Consider the following 7,911-nt stretch of genomic DNA (forward strand, 5'->3'; position numbering starts at 1 on the left):
TAGGGGAAAAGTGAGGTTATAAAAGGAATAAAAATAAGCTTCAAAAACTTTATACACTTCTTTTAGATGGATCCAGTCAATGGCAGTTGCCCTCAGGATCTCCTAAGTTCCTAATAGTGCCTCTGACTTTTCATCCTATATTCAGAGTATCTATGCAATCCTGGAGAAAAAAACCTGAATAAAAATGTGAAAGGGTATATTTAGGAGTTTGCAGAGAAAATAGGTCTCATATGATAAAACTACATATGCATTTCAAAAATTTTTGCTACAAACTAAACCTATATTTTAATTCAATTTTTCCACAAACTCTTTGAAGTATTCTCATATTAGCCCTTTTTCCATTACAGTTCCCTTTCTATCCAAAGCAAAAAGAATTTCAGTCGCCCTACTCTTAAGCCAAGTCAATTCATTTTAATCTGATATATAATGTACAAAACATATGTGTTATTGAATAATGCCCAAGAAGAATTTATTTTCTCAAAAAAGTGTTATATACACACAACACTTGATCTTAGCCAAAAGGCCGAGAAGCAATATATATATATATATATATATATATACACACACACACAAGATATAATGACATGACATGGGTTAGAATCAAAGCCATAAAAACTGAAATGAAATATATATAGCTTTATGTTCTGAAAATGGAGCACTTACTACTAATTGGTGTGTTCTCAGTGGAGATGGCAGTTGTATTTGGTTTTTTCTTTTTAAAAGATTTATGTATTTATTTGAGAGGCAGAGTTAGAGAGAGAGAGAGGAAGAGACAGAGAGAAAGACATCCTCTGGTTCACTCCCCAAATGGCTGCAATGGCTGGAGCTGAGCCAATCTGAAGCCAGGAACTTTTTCCAGGTCTCCCTCACAAGTGCAGGGGCCCAAGCACTTGGGCCACCTTCTATTGCTTTCCCGGGCCATCAGCGACAGCTGGATCAGAGTGAAACAGCTGGGACATAAACCAATATCTATATAGGATGTGGCACCACAGGCAAGACTTAACCTCCTATGCCACAGCCCTGGCCCCTGTTTTGGTTTTGAATATGAAATACTTAGACTCTAATTTCAGATAAAAGAAATACATACCATGAGAAATATTAGAAATAGACAAGGGTGTGGCCTCTACAAGGACTGTGGGATCTATTTAACTAAATGGTAGATGAACAGCAATACAATTCAGAAACTGCAATTAATTTTAGGAAATTCAAATCCCATCCTCTAAGTAAATGAAATAAAAGAAAAAATTCAGGGGAAATAAATATGCTTCAGTAGCATTAATGCTGAGATAGTCTTAAAAGGGATCTGAGAAGGATTCACAGATGGTGGAGTGGGACAGCCTGGGTTAGCTGTGTGGTCAGAACAGCAGCAATGGTGGTGAAGAGGCTTCTGAAGCCGGTGCCACGGCTCAACAGGCTAATCCTCCACCTGCGGCGCTGGCACCCCGGGTTCTAGTCCCAGTCGGGGCATCGGATTCTGTCCCAGTTGCCCCTCTCCCAGTCCAGCTCTCTGCTGTGGCCAGGGGGTGCAGCGGAGGATGGCCCAAGTCCTTGGGCCCTGCACCCCAAGGGAGACCAGGAGAAGCACCTGGTTCCTGGCTTTGGATCAGCACGGTGCGCCGGCTGCATCACGCCGGCTGCAGCGGCCACGGGGGGGTGAACCAATGGAAAAAAGGAAGACCTTTCTCTCTCTCTCTCTCTCACTGTCCACTCTGCCTGTCAAAAAAAAAAAAAAAGAGGCTTCTGAAAAGACACATCCATAAACAATGAAATCAGCTGAGAATCAGAAAGACTATGGTCCTGATTGGGAAGATACTGGTTTTAACAGGAGCTCGAGGAAGGGGTGATTTGCAAAGGAATACTATGAATTCAGTTCTGCATATAGGGAAAACCATATTCTGCATACTCCAGAATCCCTCACACGTGGATATGAGAGACTGTATTGCTCTGGTTAGGTTAACTGTATGGCACAGTTGGCTTTATTTTTTTTTAAGATTTATTTTATTTATTTGAAAGGCGGCGTTACAGAGAGAGGTAGAGCCCGAGAGAGGTCTTCCATCCTCTTTTTTACTCCCCAGATGACTGCAATAGTTGGAGCTGTGCCAATCTGAAACCAGGAGCCAGGAGCTTCTTCCGGGTCTCCCATGTGGGTGCAGGGCTCCAAGGACTTGGGCCATCTTCCTCTGTTTTCCCAGGCCATAGCAGAGTGCTGGATCGGAAGTAGAGCAGCAGGGACTCGAACTAGCACCCACATGAGATACCAGCATTGTAGGCCAAGGCTTTAACCTGCTGTGCCGCAGCACAAGCCCCCAGTTGACTTTAAAAATGCAGATTATTAATGTGGGCTTGACTTCATCACTTGAGCTCCTAAGAGGATTCAGTTTTCCTGGGCTGGTGATAGAAACGGGAGTTGGAGATGGAAAGCACAAGAAAGATGGAATACACATTGCAGGTTTGCAGTGTTTTCTTATGCATACAAACAGGAGTTTATTTGAATTGTAATCTCTCTCTCTCTCTCTCTCTCTCTCTCTCTCTCTCTCTCTCGTCAAAAAAAAGGGAGGGGTAGTTCTAATTGTATTATAGTACTTAAGATCAGGCCACCTGGGAATACCTCTCACTTCTCAGAAGGGAATGCCTCTCTGGTTGACAGCCAGCAAAGAACCTGGGACTTCTGTTCTGTAGTCTTAAGGAACTGGATTCTGGTAACAACTCATTTGGGAGTAAATTTTCCCCCGTTGAAACTTATGATGAGAATTCAACCTGACTGACACAGTGGCTTTGGTCTTTTCATTATTAGAGCAGAGCCCTGTATACTGGGCCAGACTAGTGATCTACAAAACCATCAGTTAACAAATGACTGCATTGAGTTGCTAACCTTATGGTAATTTCACTCTAAAGCTGATGTTGATGCATTGCCATTGAGTTGTCTGGAAATTATTGAGGACGCGATTTCTTGACCTTAGTACTATTGTTATTTTGTGATGGATAATTCTGTGCTGTGAAGACCTGTTCTGTACTTTGGAGGATGTGTTACAGCATTCTTGACCTCTACTCACAGGATGCCAGTAGCATCTAAAGTGTGACAGCCAGAAATGCTTCCTGGCAATATCAAATGTCCTCTTGAGAGCAAAATTTCTTTCACTATGGCACTACTTATTTAGAGTACAAATTAGCAGTAATTTATGAAAAAAGACATCTTACTGTCTTCAGAATACTATTAGCAAAATCCTATAAACTTGGGTAGCTTATCAGTTTCGATGTTTACTTTTAACTGGCCAAGGCCCATTTCTGTAGAAATGGCCTTGCCTCTTAATAACACCTCCTTCTAGGTCAGCATGTCAACATATGTCTTTTGAGGGGAGGGAGGACAGAAGCACTTATACCATATCAAGTGCTGTAGTTGAAGAAGTTGATGTAAAACACAAAGTTAAAAATCAGCTGGGTAGAGATGATCATTGGTGCTGTGAAATTCTAAAGAGCTAAGATACAGGAGTTTCAAGAAAGGTATCTGGAGTGTGTTTTTTTTAAAATAAGAGTTGTAGTGATCATTCCTATAGTTTGTGATTTATTTATTTAGAAGGCAAAGTGACAGGCTGTGTGGAAAGCGAGGGGGAGAGAGAGAGGGAGATAGTGGAAGAGATAGAGGGAGAGAGAGAGAGACTATGCATCCTCTGGTTCATCCTCTAAATGCCTGCAAAAGCATCAATTTCCAGGCTAAAGCCAGGAGCCAGGAACTCTTCCGGGTCTCCCACATGGATGGCAGGGACTCAAATACTTGGGTCGTCATCTGCCGCCTTCCTGGTATATTAACAGTTAGCTGGTTGCCAGTGGAGAAGCCAGGATGCAAATCGGCACTCCAATATGGGATGCCAGCGTCGCAGGCACTTAACCCAAAGCACCACAGTGATAACTCCAGGAGTGTATTTTTATTTAAGAAACATAAACAAGAGGGATGATTCAAGCCAAACATCCTGCAGACGAAGGACAAGAGAAGAAACAAAACTTTCAAAGTGCTCAAAGCTTAGAAACTTGAGAACTGAGAATAAAAAGAACATTCGAACTGCAACTCACATATCAGTGACAGATGAGTTTTTGGAGTAGTGGATGGGACAGAAGCTCACTAGAAAAGGATTAAATAAATCTTTAAAAGGCACTAAGTTTTACAAGGGTGTGGGGAAATTAATGCTTTCATGGTAGGAACACTGTGACAGATAGTGGAGAAAGGTGACAAAAAAATTCAAAGATAAGTATTTGTTGTGCCTAAATGCATAGTGTCAGACCTTGCCTGTTGCAGTTATAGTCCCAAAATAAAAGTAAACCATAGGCTGTGTCTATGTTTCTGCTGTTGTTAAAGGAAACTTCTTGCTATTCCACTATTTATTTATTTATTTATTTGACAGGCAGAGTGGATAGTGAGAGAGAGAGAGAGAGAGAGAGAGAGAGAGACAGAGAGAAAGGTCTTCCTTTTTGCCGCTGGATCACCCTCCAATGGCCGCTGCGGCCAGCGCACCGTGGTGATCCGAAGGCAGGAGCCAGGTGCTTCTCCTGGTCTCCCATGCAGGTGCAGGGCCCAAGGACTTGGGCCATCCTCCACTGCACTCCCAGGCCACAGCAGAGAGCTGGCCTGGAAGAGGGGCAACCAGGATAGAATCCGGCACCCCGACCGGGACTAGAACCTGGTGTGCCGGCGCCACAAGGCGGAGGATTAGCCTGTTAAGCCACGGCGCCGGCACTATTCCACTATTTAAATATACTAGATTTCTCTTGCAGCCTGCTATTTCAAACTCTTGGTATGGGTGATTTTCATGTTGCTCCGAACTTACCTGCCCTTATGGGCTCTGGAATCACCCTTTGAATTCCAGGTTCACTCTCATGTGAGTCTTAAGTTTTGTTTTTCTATTTGTACCCAGTACTGAAGCCATGGTGTTGGATTCCACCCATTTACTCTCCTTTGTGACAAACTGTCCCTTAGCCCCTGTTTTGGAGAATTTTTTCTGCACTGTATGTTCACTGTATATTGAGTAATCTCTTAATATACTGTCACATTATCCTGTAACACCATGTACTCTTTTTAGAGATCAGGAAATAGCTTATCCACCTTCACCTAGAAAACAAGTGAAAGTTGGAATGAACTCAGAACTGTTTGACTCCATCAGATTTCTATTGGAATGTTTTCTTCCAACTTGTTCATCTTAAAGGAGGAAAATGGTGCTGAGTTCATTCTGAGCAAGGGATACTGCATAATATGTTCTTTAACTTTGTGACGTGGGGGAAAATTTGAGTTGATTTTTTGTGTGTAGGAAATAAGGTATGTGTCCCATTTCAAACTTCTGCATGTGGAAATCTAATTTTCCAAATACAATTTACTGAAGAGGCTGTCCTTTCTCCAGGGAAAGATGTAAAATGGTTGTAGATGTATGAATTTATTTCTGTTTTATTTTTTTTTTCTATACCGTTGGCCTATCTGTCTACTTTGATGCCAGTACTATGTTGTTTTGGTTAAAATATCCCTCTTGTATATCTTGATATCTGGAATTCTCTTGCCTCTACCTTTGTTTTTATTGTTCAAGATTGGTTTGTTTTTTCAGGGTCTTTCATGTTCATTACTTATCTATTAGACTTAAACAGATCTTCTGAATAGTTGATTTCTTTAAGCAAGAGGTGATATAACTAAGATGGCTTTTCGGGAGAGAAAGAATCATTGGTAGCTACATAAGACATTCTATTTTTGTAATGGCACAACTAATGGTGGTGATTGTTCTGGGTTTTAGAAGTATGGCTTATTCATTTCATTTAAAAGTATGGACTCACTTCGGTTTGACACAAATAGCAGGACATATTATTGTGCATTAAATTATAACTATAAATGGATTTTAAGTTAGATCAACAATAAAGTAATATTTCTTTGAATTGCCATCAAATATTTAAAGAGCCATTCTGTGCAATATCATGAGACCGGCTGTAACAATTTTTTAAATATAAATTTACTGAGTTTAAATAAATAAAAAATTTACTTCCTTAATCATACTAGTCCCAGATCATATGCTCAATAATCATATATTGCTGAGAACTACCATATTGGAGAAAGCAAATCTATAACATTCCATATTGCTTTACTGGACAATGCTACCAAAATATTATAGTATTCTGAGATTTAGAAAATGTGCAATTAGAATATGAAACCACATTATAGTTTTATTTTATTTTGTTACATTTTACAAAATTATGTTATATGATAAATATGATAATTTTAAAAATTAATTGCATATAATTAATTTTGTTCCAATAATGCATATTAGGTGAAGAGTTGTGCATTAATCACTGAATGAAACATTTTAAACTCAATTGTATGTTTGCATTCTGAATATTTAGAAAATTATAAATATTAATATATTGAAAATGCTCATTTACAATTTCATAGTGAGTATTTTGAATAAGCAAAACTTCAGATATAAAAATGCCAACTTTCAGAGTATAAAACACACATTTCCAACTCTCCTTACACTGAAGATCATGGATAAATGTATTATCAACAACAGTACAAGTAAGCAGAGTATCTAGAAGATTTGGTCGTGAACTACTGCTAAAATGGCTTGACTTCTAATCAAATACAATTAGGCTTCTTTCATGATTTTTCTGGAAAGCAAAGATCCAAATCTACTTAAATCCTTTTCCTTCCCCTCATTTTCCCATGTATTTAATACATTCTAGTTTACTGTTTGGATATAATTCTGCATGATAAATTTATTGAAAATCAAAGGCTTACGTCAAGCAACACTGAATGGAAGCATTAGGGATGCAAGGAGAATCTGAGAATGGAACATTGAAACTTTCCTCTGTGGCATTCAAGTGTCTTTATGCAGTGCTGGAGCAATCATTTCGTTCTGTCCATGAGCGGACAAGAAGCCTTTGACAGGCTGCCTCTCTTTGCTGCTGTAATTTTGCAACCAAGTTGAAGATTTTTGAATCTTAAAGATTGTTGAATATTAAATGGGAATTATAAAGCACATTTGAAAGAAACGTTAAATGGTTGTTAAAGGCAACAAACTGCCTTAACATTTGCATCCCTCTCGAATTGTGTGTCTTTGATTTCTGGAAACATTTTACTTGTACTCCTCCATTATTCTTAGATGGAGCCTAATGGCTTTGAATATTTTTGTTCATATTTATCTTTTAGGTGATCAAAAGTGAATAATTTACCTGATCTCTTGGGCTCAAGAATGAAGGTCGGTTATTTCCTAATGATTCCCAGTGCATCAGGCATTTCTGCATTTACAAAAACTACCTGGGTGTCAATGAAAAAATTCAAGTTCTGGTTTCGGATATAATTTAAGCAGTGCTGCAATATGTTCTGAGAATTCATATGGTGGAGATTTTACCAAAACTAACGGGAAAGAACATTCAGTCCCCACATTACAGCTTCACCTGAGAATGACCTCCAAAAAGAATAGTGAGGGAAAAGCGTATGTCTGAAATGTGATGCCTCGGACAAGAAGTGGAACTTCTGTTCCGCTAGGTGCATCGAAAGGAGGTAATTTCATTGTTTATGGTGGAAGAAGCAGAGCCATATGTTTAGTATTGTGTATGTTGTTGTTGTCATGCTGAAGAAAAGAATTTCTACTTTGAGGAAGTCAGTGTTGTCCAACCTACAGAAACTTAAGACTTCATATATGATTTTATTGCTATAAAATTCGAAAAATGCATTTTATTATATATTTCTATGTATCTTTTAACCACAGAATTAATGTATCAGGGTTAAAGCAAATCTCACTATTCATTACCCACTCCTCTTTATTATTTATATGCAGTGCTCTATTTATGAACTACACTTATTTTCCCTAATACAGATTCTTTAACATTTGGATTGCAGTAAAATATTTTTTTTAAATCTAGCTAAAAATTTCATTTTATCTC

The 7,911-nt window shown here is 38.9% G+C and overlaps 1 pseudogene; it reads right to left on the reverse strand.

Annotated features, from left to right (window-relative positions):
• Positions 1-404: 404 nt before the first annotated feature.
• LOC133770869 (U2 spliceosomal RNA) lies at positions 405-535 on the reverse strand (annotated as a pseudogene).
• Positions 536-7,911: the final 7,376 nt, after the last annotated feature.

Source organism: Lepus europaeus, chromosome 11 (genome assembly GCF_033115175.1).
Source record: "Lepus europaeus isolate LE1 chromosome 11, mLepTim1.pri, whole genome shotgun sequence".
NCBI classification, from domain to species: domain Eukaryota; kingdom Metazoa; phylum Chordata; class Mammalia; order Lagomorpha; family Leporidae; genus Lepus; species Lepus europaeus.